This window comes from Lynx canadensis, chromosome A1 (assembly GCF_007474595.2).
Source record: "Lynx canadensis isolate LIC74 chromosome A1, mLynCan4.pri.v2, whole genome shotgun sequence".
Lineage (NCBI taxonomy): Eukaryota > Metazoa > Chordata > Mammalia > Carnivora > Felidae > Lynx > Lynx canadensis.
The window spans coordinates 166,744,767-166,764,336 of NC_044303.2; positions in this window are offsets into that span (position 1 = coordinate 166,744,767).

Below are 19,570 nucleotides of genomic sequence, written 5' to 3' on the forward strand. Positions count from 1 at the left end.
ATAGTTCTTTAGCAATCCTTCTTCAATTTATCTCTTTTCTCTTGCATTTTACTGTGAGCAGCACAAAATAAAACAAATTGCATCTTCCAGACTTTGCTTGGAAATCTCAACTAAGTATCTGAGTTCTTCACTTAAAAGTTCTATTTCCCACTACTGAACAACAGAACACAATTAAATCAAGTCTCCGCCCCTTCATAACAAAGATCACCTTTCCTCCAATGTCCAATAACATTTCCTTATTTCTATTTGAGATTTTATCAGAGGTATCCTAATGTTCACATTTCTAGCAACACTTCGTTCATTGTGATATATACATCTAGACAATGTTTATGTATTAGAGATGATAAGCGTCCTCTCCAGATCTCATCACTTGTCCCAGAGACCTCAGCAGAATTGGCATTAGCATTCATATCTTTACCCACCGTCTCTTCAAAGCAACCTAAACATTTTCTATCATGTACTCCAAAACTCTTCTAGCCTTTGCCTAATACCCAATTCCAAAACCACTTCTGTATTTTTAGTTATTTGTTACAACAGCACCTTGCTTTTAGGTACCAAAATTCTTCTTAGTTTCCTAGGGGTATGGTAACAAAGTACCACAAACTGATGTTTTAAAATAATAGAAATGTCTTGTCTCACACTTCTGAAGGTTTAAAATCCCAGATTAACGGTGTCAGTAGGATTGCGTCTGAGAGATCAGAGCAAGTTTCTTCTAAGCTCATTCTTAGCTTCTGGTGATGAAGGGCAATCCTTGGTATGCCTTATAGAGTCTCAGCCTCCATCTTTACATGGCATTCTCGCTGTGTCTCTATGCTCAAGTTTCTCACTTCTTATAATGACACAAGTTATATGGGTTAGGACTCACCCTAATGACTGTCTTAACTAATTACATTACCCTGTTTCCAAACAAGGTCACATCCTGAGGTAATGAGGGTAAAGACTTCACCATATATTTTTCTGGGGGACACAATTCAACTCATACAATGTGTTCTACACTGTCTTAAATAAAGTAGATCTAAGGGGCGCCTGGGTGGCTCAGTAGGTTGAGCACCCTGCTTTAGCTCAGGTCATGATCTCACGGTTTGTGAGTTCGAGCCCCGCGTCAGGCTCTGTGCTGAGAGCTCAGAGCCTGGAGCCTGTTTCAGATTCTGTGTCTCCCTCTCTCTCTCTCTGCTCCTCCCCTGCTCGTGCTCTCTCTCTCTCTCTCTCTCTGTCTCTGTCTCTGTCTCTCTCTGTCTCTCTCAAAAATAAACATTAAAAAATTAAAAAAAAACTAAAGTAGATCTAAATAATTATTTTCTGAATTCACAAATTTAATGTTAAAATGGAATTCTACCATGTTGACTAGAGAGAACATATTTTAAGTTTATACTTTCTGGTGGGAATTCATTGGGTAAGATAGGAATGATGAAAAAAGACAAAAGGGCTCCATTTTGGAAAGTAGTTGAGACTGTTGTAAAGAAGGCTGTGCTAGGGCACCTGGGTGGCTCAGTCGGTTAAGAATCCGACTTCAGCTCAGGTCATGATCTCGTACTTCGTGAGTTCGAGCCCCAGGTCCGGCTCTGTGCTGACAGCTCAGAGCCTGGATCCTGTTTCAGATTCTCTGTCTCCCTCTCTCTCTGATCCTCCCCCGTTCATGCTCTGTCTCTGTCTCAAAAATAAATAAACGTTAAAAAATTAAAGAAAAAAAAAAGAAGGCTGTGCTAAACTGCATTTTTGTACTAGAATGTCTTGATGTACTAGACATTGTACTAGAATGTACTAGAATGTCATTAGCAATTTAAATAAACAGAACAGAATAAAATAAAATGAGATACAAACACAAATATAAACACTTCAGAAATCAATGCAATGTAACAATGTAACAACACCAGGAAGTTCTGCCCATTGTCTCATACAGAATCCAAACCACAGATTTTTCTGAAACATTGCTTACATTGCGATTTTGGAAGAAATTCTAATAGCATCATTCTAGAATTCATGACTAATTTAGTCATGTGTTGTGCATAAGAGATGGATAAAAAGTTCCAAAATGGTCCAGCATATCCTCTATAAAGGCGTTAGGTTTTTCTGTTTTTTGGGTTTTTTTTCCTAATCACTATATGAAATACCCAGGTATTTATATTATCTGTCATTTAAATTGTTTAAAAACAGGAATATCAATTAATAACAAATTTCTGTCTACAGAGGTATAATGTAAGCACACTTTTTAAAAGTATTCAGAGATTTGTTAAGTAGCAGTTTATCGGATCACACTGTTCTGTGAATGTGTGGAGCAGTTCAGCCTCGAGGGTAATGTAGTAATGTCATTCCTTAAAGGACTGTGATAAAGCCACCTATCTCTATTCATATCTGTGTCTATATCTATATCTATAACTATATAACTGTAACTATATCTATCTATTATATCTACAACTATAACTACATCTATAACATCTGCCCTCACCTATCTATACAGCTGTTATTTATTCAAAATTCAAACTTTTTACCATAATGTGTCTTTCATTAAAAATGAAGAATTTCAGGGGCACCTGGGTGGCTTAGTCGGTTAAATGTCTGACTTCGGCTCAGGTCATGATCTCATGGTTCGTGGGTTCGAGCCCCGCATCGGGCTCTGTGCTGACAGCTCAGAGCCTAGAGCCTGCTTAGGATTCTGTGTCTCCCTTTCTCTCTGTTCCTCCCCTGCTCTCACTCTGTCTCTCTCTCTCACTCTCTCAAAAATAAAGATTAATTTTTTAAAAATTAAGAATTTTATGTTTAAAAGAGGCACTGCAAGTCACAATGTATATGTGAAATTTTCTGTGTGGAAGCTAAATTTAACTACATACAGATGATAAAAATAACTGGACTACAAAACACCATTGACGTATTCGTTCTTTTTATCCTCTGGACTTAGGACAATACCTGGCTCTAAATATGGGCTTAGAAATGCTTGTTTAGGAATAAAGAAAGTTCTGTTATTTTTAAAATGGTTAATCCCAATGTCCATGATAAAGAGATTAATCATCTTAGAAATTAAATAAACCCATAGAGATAAAAATGCACTTGCGGAACTTGCTGAGTAATAAGAATGGCCTCTATTTGTATCATTCTTTAAAATTTACAAAAAATAACTTCCATACACGGATGTCATTATATCTCATAAGAGATATGTATACTATATGTATCTATTCTTATTTCACAGATTACTAATCCTATGCTCAAAATTTAAAACCTCCCTGAGGCACAGAAATGTACACAGAGCAGAGCCAACAATGTAACCCAGGTCTTCTGACTCAGCTCAGGTACCTTTCCTCTATTCCCCGTGCAACCTCTATTAGCATTCATTCTCAATCCTACCATTCACATAGATACTCTTAGAAAAGTCTCTAATGTGCATTTAAGTATGTGTATGCTTAAACATGACAACTCTAGAACATATACTGAAGGAATCAGATATTTGTACCAATATGTAGAATGACTATGAATGCTGACTGAAACAAATTTATTAAGCTGAAGACTAAATTCACAATGGTGAATAATTATTGACAAAATTCCAAATTTAACAAAGTAAAATTTTCTTATGTATATATATATGTATATATATACACACACACACACACACACACATAATAGTTGTATATATATACATACATAATAGTTATATTCAGGGAAAATTTACTATATGTTAAAATTCAGCTAACATTATTATGTAGTTATAAATGACTCTGCATCTACTTGAATATTAGTAGGAGGCATGATTATTCCTTACAGTGCATCTAATATCCTAAGCCTTTGTTCACTACATGCCAGTAGAACACCCAATATGATGGCAAGCAACACTGCCCCCTGAATTTCACAATGACCCCTAGGTGCGATATCTCCTCTATTGTGCATTGCTGAACATAACATGGGCATTAGGCAAAGTGAGCGGGAGCTTCACCTGCTTCACATTTCTGCCAATAGATGCTCAACACAGTTAGGACTTCCTGTATTCTTCCCATATTCCCCCCTCAGAGCATCTTTTGAAACAGCTTGAGACACCCCACGCTGCTTATGCGCAGGCAGCCTGCTTCCCCAGGAGGACAATGAGGAAGGGATAGATATACATTTTGTAATCCTACATTATATATACCTTCTCAAGAAAATAAGGAATTAGCTACTTTCACTATCATTCAATAGATTATCATTAAATACCCCACAAGTTCAATTATATGAATGAAAATGAAAATCATGAAACAGAAACAGTTAAAAAAATTTCTAATTAAAACAACCTAAAGTGCTTACCTATTCAAGAGCATCTCCTCAAGGGTCAAAGGCGAAGCTTTTATTATTAAACTGTGTGGAAGCTAATTCAAGTCCTATGGTCAGAGTTATGGTGACAGGCCAAGATATCACTAGTAGACTGCCAACCACAGCTTTTGTTATTGCACTTGTCAAAATATCCCAGTGGGATGGAAGATTTATTAGAATTTTCTTTCCAAATAAATCCCTGTTGTGAGTCAAATTATTCATTTTGTATTGAATAGTATTTTAAGAAATAATTCTGGAGTTGCTGAGAGACTATTATTAAGACACATGTCATATATTTTCATAACAAAATCAGAATGCCCCAAAACTCAAATGAGAAATGGGTTTTGTAAGTTGACTTTTCATTGTTTAATGTCATTTAAGTTTCCTATAATCTTATGCCTTATTTGCCTCAAGAGCTACAAACCTTACTTATAATTTGATATTAAGGGTCTTTCCTTTTGACCCATGAAAATAGTTAAGGATTTCAGTGAAAGACTGGATTCACTGGCAACTGAGAATGGAGATTCCTAAGATCTACTTTGATATTTTCTATGTGTATCTAAGGTCTACAACTAGAGAGGCAGAACAAGCAAGTTTAAGCAATGTTAGTAATCCCTATTTGTTACTGGGCCCTTGGGTGTTTTCTCAAATGTGATGAATGAGGTAGATAAAAAAGAAAGGCCTTGGGTTCTCTAAGGGAGGATCATCTCACTAGGTAAGTGATGGTCCAGATCTCCCTGTGGGTCTTCTCTGAGTGAGGTTTGGAGCCACTGTAACTTCTTACTAGAAACTTAGCAGGTATCCTCAGGCACTTGATCTTCTAATGAAGCACAACATTTGTGTAATTTGAATATTTCTATTTTGATTTAATTGAATCACAATGGTTCAAATGTGTACACATACACATACAAACATTAATTGGATGCATTCAGAGGTCTGTGAAACTGAAACATTAATATTTAGAGTTGATAAACTTTTAAAAGTTTATTAAAGAAGGTTTTAAACTGCATATTTACTTTTAAAAGGGGGCCATATTGTAACATGGCAATCTGCACTTGTGTGGCAGTAAGGAAACTATGAAAAAAAATCTCATCGCTACTTACACAACCCCATTAATGAAAACAGACTTAAAAAATATGTTTGGAGGCTCTATTGCCCTCACACATATTCAAAAGTGACCCTAAAACAAACATATGTTTCCCACCTCCTAACTAAATCTCTCTGACACTCCATTTACTTCACTAATCTTAAAAACACACTTTATAAAGTTACAATTCATTAGATCTGAGATTGTTTAATATGGAGGACATCTGGGAATGGGTTCACTTAAACATCTGGGACACATCACATCATTAGTCAAAAGAAAACATTGATGAGTCCCTGAGTGCTCAATATGGCTGAACTTCACAGGCCCAGGGATCATTGCAAGACTGATTTTATACACGTGTACACACACATAATGCATGCACACACACACACACACACACACACACACACACACTAATAAAGAACTTAAAAAGAGAAATAGAAAGAATAAAAGAGAGGAAATGAAAAGAGAAAAATAAAACTATGTTTCTTAAAAAGTACGTAAGATCATCTCATTTTACTATTTATGGTTCCTTAATGAATTCTCGCTGTGCATAGAGTAAAATTCCAATTCCCTTACATAATGAGCATAATGCCACATGACTTGGGTTCTGAATTCCTTTGAGGCCTCACCACCTGCTACACTTACTTTGGTATACAGTAGTATAGTACTAACATGAGCTTTCTTTTCCTGAACCTATAAAACTCCCAGGTCTTTCGTGCATTAGATCTTTACACTCATGTTCCATTTGCATGAATTTTCTGACACCAAGTTTTCACATGGTCAGTTCTTTTTATTCAGATCTGATCAAATGTTACTTGATCTTCAGAGATATCATCTTGCCTAAAATTACCTGCCACCATATCTAAAGTGAGAAAGTCATCCTTTCTCACCATGTCAACCCAGTTTGATCACCATCATAACATTTAATGCCATTGAAAATTATCCTATTTGTAAAATAATTTATTTTTCTGTCCCTTCCATGTTCCATTTTAAGCACCATGCAAGGAAGTACTTTCTTTTACCATCCTATTCCCCTCAACCTCAAATAAATAAAGCACTCAATAAAAAGGTTAAAAAATTAACAGATATGAATTAACTGGTTACATATCTTTTTGAACTGGTTACATATTTTATTGGAAATTATGGCCATATTTTGTTGAGTCTCCTTGGTCCATTGTATATCCCACAAATGTGGTTAGTTCTGAGTCACATAAATTCAGTCATACCTTAGGGGAATTACTCTCATCCAGAAACTGACTGAGGAATCTACCAGTTTAGTAAGATAGTGCTAAAAATGATTAATATCTCATTAAAGTCTCCACTCTATTTGCCACAGACTTTGGTGCACCATGAGTAAATGTAGATGATGTTTGACTACTGTCTTTACTGTCATGGCATGAAATGACAGCTTCATTGTAGCAGCAATGAATTTTTGCCTTATAATTTGCTGCAGAGAAGACAAGAAATGTGTATCTTTTGAATGAGTCATAGTTCGCCAAAATAGATTTTGGATAAAACTTTCTTCTTTAACAAAAATATACAGAATATTTTGCTGAAGCAATGGAAACAAAAGTTCCCAACATCGTTACTTTGTGAAAGTACATTTGGCAAATATACGGCCTTAGAATAACTTGAAAATAGGAAAGACACTAAATGTTTTACTGAATCAAAATGAAAAAAAAAAAAAAAATCAGCACTATAGCAGCAACACAGTCCAAATTTGAGCCAATCAAGAAGAACACTTTGAACAACTCTCTGCTTTTTATTCTCTTTTTTTCCACGAGGGAAATCTGTCTGGAGCTCTACAGATATCTGAGGTCTCCTCTCTTTCCTTCCTTGTTACTTTTGAAAGGCATAGTTGAGCCTCAGAAAAAACAAATCACCAACAAGATGTTTTCAAACCTGACCTAATTCTGACTAGGCCACATGAGCATTTCAAGTACATATTTACCCTACAAGATTAATCTCATTTTGAGCAGTTATTCAGACGTGTAGATGTCAGTACATTAAACCAAACAAACTCAGTAACTATAATTGCATTTTAAGTTCCTAGACACAGATTGACTATCAAGGGTAAATTTACATACCATGCTCTTGATAATTTGTTTTTCCTCTTATCACACTTAAAATAAATAAAACTTTATGCATAAAAACTTACCATTCTGGTCAATAGGATTATGTATTTTTATTTGTATTATTATTATTTCCCTTTTTTAATTTTTTGGCTTGTCATGGAGCTAGATGGATCAGACTATCATAGTCTGTGATCATTTACTCTGAATCTGGCTTTAATAAATAGCCATATAGTTCCAAATAGTAATGTTCCTAAATACATGTTATTCGGGGGTAAAGAAGACACATTTGTGTGCCCTCAGTAGTTGCACTTTCATTTTAAATCAACAAATTGCTATAAAGATTATAACAGATCCATGCATCATTTAATCCCCCAGAGCTTAGTCACCCTGGAGATCATACAAAATTGTAGTCCTGGACAAAAAAAACTGAAAACAGAACGATGGACTTGCGGTGACTCCAATAAGAGGTAGATATCGCTGAGCTTGTGTCCGATCAATCAGCTAGTCACTCCATCTCTCTAAGCTATTTAATCTGTATCAGCAGCTAACAGAATCATTTAATAAAATGGTCCTAAATATTTTTTGAGATACGTCAAAAATTCTAGAGCAAACATTCTTTATATTAATCCTATTTGTAAGATGTAAGAAGAGAAAAAATCATATTTAGTATCCTATTGTTATTAAATATTAAGGTGTAAGTTTAAATAGCATTAGACGAAGCTAGATTAAGTTAGAGAGTGACAATTAGTGATTTCTAGTCCTTCTTACATCATCATATTTGTTTCTATTCAGTTAACTTCTACCATAAATCCATAAAACATCCCCATCCCTACCCATCATATCATTTATAATGTCCGGTGTAGTACTTTTCCATTGTGGAGAAATATCTCCTTATCTTTGTTCCAATTTCTAGTTCTTTCATCTTTATACCTATCTTAATAAGTACTGAGGTTTTGTAATGATTCAATGAGTGACTTAAGTTTTTATTAGTCTGCTCTATGGCAATTGCTCTTCAATCACTGAGGATACAGTGCTTAAAAGAGACATAATATCCCTGCTTATATGAAGCTTATAGTGGGGAAAGGCAATAAAGAAAGGAAGAAAGGAAAGGAGAACAAAGTAAAAAAATAACAATGAAAGAGAAAAAGAATGAAATAAGAAAGGAAGGGAGAAAGAAAGGAAGAATAAAAGAACAAAAATGTAGGAAAGAATATTAAAACTACCTGGCAGGGGTGCCTGGGTGGCAGTTAAGCATCTGACTATTTTGGCTCAGTCATGATCTCAAGATCTGTGAGACGGAGCCCTGCACCAGCCTCTGCACTGACAGCAAAGAGCTTGCTTGATATTCTCCTTCTGTCCCTCTTTCTGCCTTTCTCTCTCTCTCTCTCTCTCTCTCTCTCTCTCCCTCCCTCCCTCCCTCCCTCCCTTCCTCCCTCCCGCCTTCCCGCCTTCCCGCCTTCCCTCCTTCCCTCTCTTAAAATAAAAAAAAATTAAAAAAAATAAAAAAAACAGCTACCTGGCAGTGTAAATGCTACATAGATAAATAATCTGAAGGGAATGACAGTAACCAGGTGACTAGTTTAGATTGAATGATGTGGTTACACCTTATTTAAAAAATATATATCCTGACACTTTTTTAAAAAACAAGTAAGACTTTATTCAATATTATTCAGTAAAAATACTGTAATAGGGAAGAGAGATCCAACTCAACTCTGAACCAGAAAAGACAGCTGGGGATTTACAGCTAATGAGCAGAGGGGAGGGATCAGTGGATGGGCAATTCTAAGAGGAGACATCAAGGGTAGAGGGATCCTTGCTAAACTGACCTGACAAGACTCTTGCTGAAGACAGGACAGGGTGATCAAATATCAAGGATGGGGGGATTCTGTCTAAACTGGCTTATCAGGATTCTTGCTAAATCTGAGGTAGGCAGGCCAGGCAAGGACTAGGGTTAAAGTTCAGGACAAGTTGAGAAGAGGGTTTTCAAAAGTCTACCTAAAGTTTGATCAAGGAGAAACTCTCTGCCAACCTCTTTCTGGTTCAATTTAAATTAAATTAATTAAGTAAGGGTAGAGCTTAATTTGAGATCTGAATATCAGTTAATGGCCAGTTAAGCAAATAACAAGGATAACAGCATTACAGACAGACAATAAATGTTCCTTAATAACTGGTTTGGTATTATGGAGAAAGTGAAAAACATCTGTGCAACTGGAGCAAAGAGACTGAGGTAGACAATGTCTATAAACCAGGACAAATAGTTCAGACAAATTTATTATATGTTTTGGGAAAATAATCAATAGGCGTTGAATCAAATGTAGGGATTTAGGTGAAATCAAAGACCAGGGATATCTTCTAGATTGTTGCCTTGAACAAAACTTAGTGAACTGGCTGAGATTGGGAGACTGTGGAGGAAACAGACATGCAAAAAAATACTTGGTTTTATTTAGTTTGAGATGCTATTTCTAATCCCAATGGACAGGTCAATTGGCACTTAGAGATAAGAGTCTAGATTTAATGGGTGTGTCCAGGGCTTCAGATGCATGACAAATAGATTTTTGTTTAATACCTTCAAATCAAATGATGTCACACAAAGAAATCAAGAAGAGGGCACAGGACAAAGATTCCAGGGTACTCTGACACTTAGAGGTCAAACCTAACATAGAAGCAGGCAAGAGCATAAATAAGTGTCTACTGTGAGGTAGAAGGAAATTCAGAAGGATGTGGCATCACAGAGGGTAAGAGAAGAATGAATTTCAAGAAGGAGCAAGAGGTCAATTACACTAATTTCTCTTGAGAGATTAAATTAAAGGTATCCATTGGTATATTTACTATAATAATTGCCATGGGTTTATTAGAATAGTATCCATATAAAGGTTGCAAGGTAAGAATTTATTCAATTATTTCATGAATATGTCTTGTAGATTATAGATATGGTGTGGAAACTGGAGGATGTAGAATCAATGGAGAGTATTAATTTTTATGACAAGAAATAGTAGGTTTGTTTGCTAATGGGAATGATCCAATAAAGAGAGAGAAATTAATGAGTTAGACAAAGGGGAGAGTGCTTGAGGTGAGATCCAGAACCGCTAGCCTTAGACAGGATCAGAGACAATCTATCATCACTTAAGGAAAGAAAGTAATTAGGAAAACAGACTAGGAAATTTGTTGGTAGAAAGATTAGGTAGCTTTTGTACGATGGTCCTATTTTAGATGAAGTTCCACTTGAAAGTTGCATTTTTATCTTAAAATAAAAGCATCTAAAATATGACTGATCATGTTATTCCATAACTAAAATCGTTGACCTGCATTCTAAATCTCTTCATCCTAATTCTATTTTTTTTTTCCTGGAACTGAAAAATTAAGATTAGCTTCTAGTTCTCTCTTAAGATGACCTCTTTTATCCAGTTAACCACTGAAGTTTTGAAGGTTTCCTAGAAATATTCCTTGAAATGCTGCCTTTCTTCAACTCCCTCGCGTGCCCCTTTATTCTCTCTAAACTTAATGTAGTTGCTTCAAATACAGTCAACTACATGGTCCACTTCTCTCCCAATGCAATCAGCATATCACTAGCAAATTTATCTTCTGGAATCTGTTTCATGTTATTTATGCCTTCTTAACAAGTCAATAGTTTATCCATAAAATAACTACTTGTGTAATTATATGCCTTTTTTCTGTACTATACTATATAGTAAGCAATGGTGCCTACACATACACAATTGCTTCCATTATCAACTTGATGAGTCTCTATTTAATCCTGAAACCTGAGTTTATATTTAATCCTGAGTATACTGAGTCTTGGAGAGTCACTCCTACATTTTTTTTTTTTTTTTTTTTTTACCAGGGAAATGAGATTATCTGATTATATTTTAGTAAGTCACCCTGGGAACAGAAAAAAAAAAAAAAAAATATATATATATATATATACTGGAGGACAGCAAAACAAAAGGTTTGTTAAGACACAAAGTATTTCAGGGGCTCCTGGGTGGCTCAGTCAGTTGAGTGTCTAACTTCGGCTCAGGTCATGATCTCGCGGTCTGTGAGTTCAAGCCCCGCGTCGGGCTCTGTGCCGACAGCACCGAGCCAGAGCCTGTTTCAGATTCTGTGTCTCGCTCTCTCTGACCCTCCCCCGTTCATGCTCTGTCTCTCTCTGTCTCAAAAATAAATAAACGTAAAAAAAATTTTAAAAAAAAAGACACAAAGTTTTTCAGAAAAAAAACTAAAAAGGGAATGTGAAAAAGTTAATACTTTTAAGCATCTTAAATGTCGAAAATTTCTTCTCTTCTAACAAATGCAATACTCCATATCTCTGTCCAACCATTGGATAAATCTACTGTTGTTGCTTACCCATTTGTCTCTGTGTAACTTTTCAAATACATAGTAAGAAAATATGGACTCTCTCATTAACCTTTACATCTGATTCCATAGTTATCATTAGCCTGGAATGGGCTTTCTGTAGCGCCTAGAAAAAGTGTCAGAAAGTAGGAGCCCCTGTGGTATCGTTACATCTTTAAGCAGTAGACAATGAGGCCATTAATTCATTGAGACACTCGTGTTACACCCTAAAATGATATGTACTATACGTTTTAATGTATAATACCTATACATTAAAATACATTAATAATGCAGTATCAATTTTTATTTCCTCACATTTACACCTAGGAAAAAGTCAGAAATCTTCCATTTGCAAATCTGGTAATTTGTGTATACCACCTTCCACAGAGATTGCATAAAGTGCTTAACTTCTGTTGCAAATAAAAACTAAAACAATAGCTTTTGCCGGGCATGGTGAGCTAAATAGAATCCTAAGTAAGGTATTTATTAAGCAAAAGATGTAAATACGAATAATAATTATTAATTCAGGAATAATAGGAGTAATTATATTGTTATAGAATGTATTTAAATAATTCTATAGTTGTATTTGATTTTTCAATGATAAATATAGAAACATTAAGTAAATGGATTAAAGCCTGAAAGAAATTAACTCCAACATAGATACATTTTATTCTTTTTCTGTAATATAATTAATCTCTTCTTTATACTTTCATTAGGTTAGAATACTTATAAATACCTAATTTTAAATGAAAATTTAACTGCTTAATATAAAAATATGTAATCTAGTTACAGATGGCATCATATTTGGGATTAGTAACATGTAACAACATCAAATGACAGCCTAAGTTAACATTTTCATCTATCTTAATAACTGAATCATTTTATTAGCTATTCACAAATCAATGAGTGTAAGGGTTAAACAATACCAGCAACAGATTCAATGCTAATACATACACATACACAAACACACATGCATACCATGCAATTAAAATGTTACTTTTAAAAGTTAACTGGATTTCTTTTGGCTATACAGAAATAAGAGATATAATCTCTGTATTCTGCAAACCTGTGAGAAAACATAAAAATACTGAATTGAAAAAATAAACAATGACAGCAGTCACTAATTGCGATCATTTGTTAACAGGTATTGAAAACTAACAACTTAGCCAAGATAAGATATTCTCACAAGGTCAGACTAATTCTTCATCCTCTTTGATCCTATACTTACAATCTAGTTACTCTTTTTCTCCTCCAGATTCACTCTTCACCCTTTTCCACCAAGCCCTGTGTCTAGACTTTGAACCTTGTCACACTACATCAATAGGATCCTCTTGCTTTCTGGTTTCTGATTGGGTATGCCTAATGAGATGCAACAAAAGGAGAACCAAAGGCCCAACATATTCTTGCCTTAGTTCCTTCCCATCTGGAAGATGTTGGTTGACATTGTCTCCATTCCCCTATTTAATAAAGAGCACATGTTCTGTATGCCTGGATCTCTCCTAAGCTCTCTCTTAGCTACCAGCTTTCCCTGAATTTTGGTAACTCCTGCTTCTCTCTTTTTTTTTTTTTTTTTTTCCATGAGATGTGGTCATTAGTTTCTCTCAATTGTCATCCTGAAAGTGCTCCATGATTTCTGATTCCCATTAACCTGTTCTACACTTTTTTAATCAGCTATTTTATTAAAATTGTATCATTTATCTTTTTTTCTTTTAATCGGCCAATCCATTATCTTCTGGAATGCTAATACATAAAATAAATAAAAACTGAAATTGTCAAAATAAATTGACAATGGCAATATAAGATGAAGATGTAATCAAAAATACATCATGACAAACCAGTTATTTACATTAAAATACAAGTATCTCCAGTTCCTCCCTTTGACTTTCATACTTTGCCCTTTTATTGTCTTATTAAATTAAAATACAAACACTTGTGAAATACCAAACAAGAAAATGAGACTACAATAATAAGATTTATAGATTTCTTGCTGTATTTATGGAGGGAGGAGTGATGTGATGAGATTTGCATTTTGATGTCTCTGACAGCTGTGCTAGAAGTGGATTAGAGAAAGCAATGAATGGACACTGGGGACAGACAGGGCAGAAGACCAGTGCATTTGACAGGGGAGAAAGTCTAACATAATCCTTACATTAACACAACTATAGCTTGGCCACTTCAATGTTTTAATGAGCATTCCCTCTTCATTTTTATTTCTTATTTTAATTGGCTGTCATAATTCTTTATAGTTTTTTTACTATCTCTTCCATGAAAAGATGCTTAATATTTTGTGTGTCATAGTTTCCTGTGAGAAACTGATGAAAACGTTGTTGTTCTTTTGTTCAGAAATGATTAATGAAGGTACACACACAAAAACTTCACTCAGATTTACAAGGTTCTTAGCCAAAATCCATACAGAGACTCATAAGTAAACCATATATGAACCACAAGAGAATGGTTTGGTAAATATTCTGATTAGATAAGTAGAACTAGGTTTATATTACTGTTTTATGTCCATATCATAAAAATAATTTGAATTAATCAGGATGTAAGCACATATCATAAAATGTAAAATATGGGTAATAATTTGAGAAATATTAATGAATCCTTGCTGATGTTAGCCTGAGGCATCCAATTTTCTGAGGTTTCTGTGTTTTTGTTTAGTTTATTTTTGATAAGGCAGGTAGGACAGAGAGAAAGGGAATGCTTCAGAGCTATCTTAATAGGAAAGAGAAAAATATTCAAATTCTGATCCAATAGGATTTTTCCTTAATATGGTTAAAATTTTAAACACAGATATTCTTGTATCTAAAGTCCTATTTTGGACATGTTGTACATTTTAGTGTCAGATACCAAGTTATACTTTATGTGAAGATTAGAAATCATTACCAAAGGCCTAACCTTTCCAGGCAATACTAAAGGAAAAGTGAGAGCACTTTAAAGCCATGATTTATAGAAAGAAATGATTCTGAATTTCTTTATCATATTAATTCAATACTGCATGGCTCACATCAACTTTCAGCCTCACTGTAGAAAGGATAGATTTTGTGCCCATGGTATAAGTCATGAGGGCCTCTGTCCCAGGGGAAGAGGATATAACATCGATTAATCCTAATTAAAAATGGAAGGAAGAACAACAGAATTTCTTTTAGCAAAGGTGATTACTATATAAGAAGGAAAGAAAAAAATGGAAGGAAAGATTTTCATGGCAGTGATCTCTGCTCTTTGGTGTTCAGTGCAATGTGATGAAGGTATGTGAGGTTATTTTAAGAAAAAAATGGCAAGTCTAAGGGCTTTTGCCTGAATTCAGATTTTATGTTTGAGACTCCTGAAAGAGATCATACTACAGGCTCTCAAGAGCATTTATTTTGAATGTGGGACATCAATATAAAACAGTTGATACACCATGCCAAGCCTAGGATGTCTTGAGCTTTTTTAGTTGCCAGGATTCACAGAAGAGACCAGGACGCTCCTGATTGTCCCTGTGGGAGGCATGGTATTTAGCTGACGTTACATAATCAAATAATTTGTGGTAAGGGAATTTCCATCATCAGGTAGAAAGTGGTGGTATAATGGATGGCGGTACAGCAGAAAACCTGAGCTGGGTACCATGTAGAACTAAAAAAAAAAAAAAAAAAATTCACAGCACTAGTAGCAGAAGCAAAAACAAAGTTGGACCAGTGCCTTTCCTAGGAGGCTTAGCATATTACTAAGCAGAGAGAGAAAGAGTACAGACCATGAATTCCTTTTGCTTCAACTTTTAGAAGCTAATCTTGACCTAATTCTCAGGAAAGAAACTGATAGTTACAATAGATACTAGGACTGAGAACAGTTAAAAAATATTGAGCACAAATCAGAGGCACTTTCTTTCCCTCAACCAATAGGACCCAAGAGAGAGCTTAACTCGGAGAGGGGGGTTCTTAAAGACTGAAGGACTGAACATTAATCTAAAAAAAGAGAGAGTTACTTAAAAAAAAAAAAAGATCAAACTTCAGGATCACCCTGAAATTACTACAGTCAACCAAAATTGATATTTTCTTATACTGAAATAAATTAGAATAGTTTCAGGGAAATGAAGAAACTATTTTTTCCCTCACACTTTACAGTACTATGGATGAATCTGTGAATGTATTTAAATGGTTTGCAACATACTAAGATAATGTCTTTTATTTTTCTTATGGAGTGGACAATACTTATCATAAAATAATTCTGAGTAGAAAATCTATTTAACTAGAAAAAGAAATTTAAGTGAATGTAACAGAATAACTACCTGAGTCTGATCCAATGCACGCATTAATTCTGTACCCTGGGAATAAGGCACCTATCCTATGATGATGGCTTTATGATTGAAAACCATAAAAAAATAATTGAATAGTAATTAGAAAAAGAATAATTAATTCATGGCTTAATTAGTTCTATCTTGGTTAAAAAAAAGTGGGAAAATATTTGGGTGGAGTTTCTGCAATATGACACAATATCATTTAACTAAATCATTTATCATTTTAAGGATAAAATCAAAATTATACAGGAAATAATAAAAGGTTCATAATTAAGGATACTTAAGTAAGTTGTACATCTTTTGGTTGTTACAGCTTTTGTTTCTTTTTTTTTTCCATTGAATTTGTTTGAAGTCAGCCATGATATCATTTCTCATAAGTTGCATATCAATTATGTCTCACTTGATTTACTATTGTACACTACTACCTGGAAACACCCATGAATTGAAAAATGGTGGAAGATCATTTTCTTTCCCTGCTAAAAACACTTAATCTGTTGCTTATGTGTTCTCACTTTCCCTTCAGTATCACCCAGAAGGGTTGAGAATTTGATGATTTCTAATCTTTACATAAAGTTTAACTTGGCACCTGACACTAAAATGCACAACATGTCCTAAATATAAGGCTCATCAAAGAAAAAACAGAATTTGCTACAGAAAATGGGACTATGATATGAAGTGACAAAGGGTTTAAAAAGGAGTACACTGGCATGTTCTATTTCTATAATGCCCACTCAACCTGCATTACATCTTATATTGTTTCACTTACTTTCACTTATGAAGCCAGAGAAGCCAGAAACTTGTGATTAGCTCCATTCTCTATAGCTCCTGATTATATAATGTTCTCTCTGTCTGGGAGAACTTGTATTAATTTCAAAGTTTTGATGATGTTCCTATGCAGAACAAAACTTTGTTATATATGTAATGCAGCTTAACCTAGGATCATAGTCATCAGTTACAAAATGGTTTCTGCAGGTTAAGTTTTTTTATGACACACAAAGAATGAAAATAGGGGCACCCTAGAACCAAATGGGCTTCAGCACAAATATCTTCCAATCAGGGAACTGAAAGAAGAAAAGACAGAGACTGTCTCTCATCTCACTACCACAGCTTTATCATGCTATATTAGCATTGAGAAAGAAACATGGAGATTCAGGGACATTCCTCTTTGGTCCTATGGTACAGTGTTCCAAGGGAGACAGCACCGAAATTAGATTATGCATATAAAAGCTCAATACTTTAGCAATACTGTGGACTAACTAAAATTTTATAGGCTGGTATAAAACACTGTCATCCAGCCCACTGGCCATTTAACCCAGAAAGGTGAAAAATGTCCTGGATTTCATCTCCTCCCTTTATCACCAATTGCCCTAATATCTTTCGAAAAATACAAAATATCCCTTTTTACTCCATGATACTGCCTTCGTTCATGTTCTCACTGTTTTATTGTTTGTTTTGTTTTGTTTTTTTGTTCTTGGCTATTGTGAAAGGCTCTTAACGATTTTCTCTGCTTTTAATCTTTTCCCTGTACAGACACTGATTATTTGGTATCACATTCCTCCACCACATAAAACTTCTCAATAACTCCTCAATCACTTATTATCTGGCCTAAGTTTCTGCCAATTTTTCTTTTGCTCACACATAACAAATTATTTTTGCACAAATATGTCATTATACCTAATGACCTAGGCCATTGCATGTGCTCTTTCCTCTGTCTGGTATGTTCTTTCTCGGTCCCTTCCTATCTATCTACTTGTAATATTCCACAAGCCTTGAAGAGTGACATTACCATTGACTGTTCAGAAGACCTTTTTGTGTCTGTTTCAGTAGAAAATAGCACCTGCCTATCTATTTCCATTGCACAGTTATACATTTATTATACTATGAATCTGACAGGTTATGTTGATTGAATTGCTGTCATGTTTTCCTCTCCACTAAGCTAGAAAAGGGCATTTTTTAAGAGGAGGGTTAACATCTCCCCCCTCCTTTTTTTGGGTAATATTTTGCAATGTGACTAAGTACATACTCAACAAGTAATTGCTTAAATGAATAAGTGAATGAATTCAATTCTTGCTATTTTAATGATAAACACGCATCTATTATTCCACATCACTGGTTTATGTGACTTTAAGGGACCTAACCCCTTTGTAAGTTGAAGACAACCTCTTCTTGTTCTTTTCTCTGACTTATTCAATTAAATATTAATAATTCAATTTAGAACACAGTATTTGAGAACTCTGCACATAGTATATATTATGGTTGCAAAGACACCATTTTTGACCTCAGTGTTCACAATGTCATTTATGTGTCAAAGAAAGAGGACTTATAAATAAAAGGATACATTGAATCAAAATAATTTAATTCCTACTGAGGCTTCTTTAATATACATTCTCCTTGACACAGCTAATTGATCACTGTGTTTCCTTTTTCCTCTTATGGAATTGTATGAAATTCTATTTCCAGTTTTTTCCCACCAACCTATAATAATTCTTTGATTCTGTCATCTCGTAGAAATAAAGAATGAAAAAAAAGTGTGTGTGTGCACACGTGTGTGTGTGTATATACACACACTAAACATGTATCCTAAATGTCAAGGTGGTTCAGATTTGTTATCACAGTAATGGCCTTTATGACCTTAACGTTATTTTGAATTAAAGGAATCTAAATTTTACAAATGTCATATTATGTACACAGGTTCTTTGATGTCAGTCTAAGAAGCAGCAGAAATGAGTGCAGCACATATGTATACCTTTTTTTCTTTATTTCCTTGAAGGAAGAGGTGGGATTTAGCGTGTCAGTGAACTTTGTGCTGTGGTTGTAATGAAAAGAAATCTGTATGCAATGTGACTGAAACATCTGCATTTTTTTCAAAAGCAATTATGAAATTAAGTCCTTACTATTTTGGGGAGGGAGTCTACTTTGGGACCACTTTAAAACTGTTACTTAACTTGCTTCTCTAAACTATTTCTTTACCACATAAATACCACTGAGTAATGCTATAGCTATGTCCATCTTTAAAACCCTAGTTCTGTTCATGTCATTCTATATTTCAAAAGTCCATCGTATATTTCTGCCCTAAAAAACAACAGTTTTCTGAGCCTATTACATAAGACTCTATATAATCCCCTTTCTACTGTTTGCTTTTTGTTTTTGTTTTTTTCTTTCTATGTAACAGTACCCAATTCCAACCTACCTGGCCTACTGTTCACTGCACATGCATTTTACATCTCCGCTCCCATACATTGACAATACTTTATCTTTGTATTTTAAAACTATCTTGGGGTGCCAGGGTGGCTCCGTCAGTTGAGCATCTGACTCCTGATTTTAGCTCAGGTCATAATTTTATGGTTGTTGGATCGAGCCCCACATCGGGCTCTGTGCTGAGCACAGAGCCAGCTCAAGATTTTCTCTCCTCTCCCTCTCTCTGACCCTTCCCTGCTCACACTCTCTCTCTATAACCCATGCTTATTTGTCCAATTTTTATTATTTTTTGAATATTGTATTTTCACCTCTTTGATGAATCTCTCA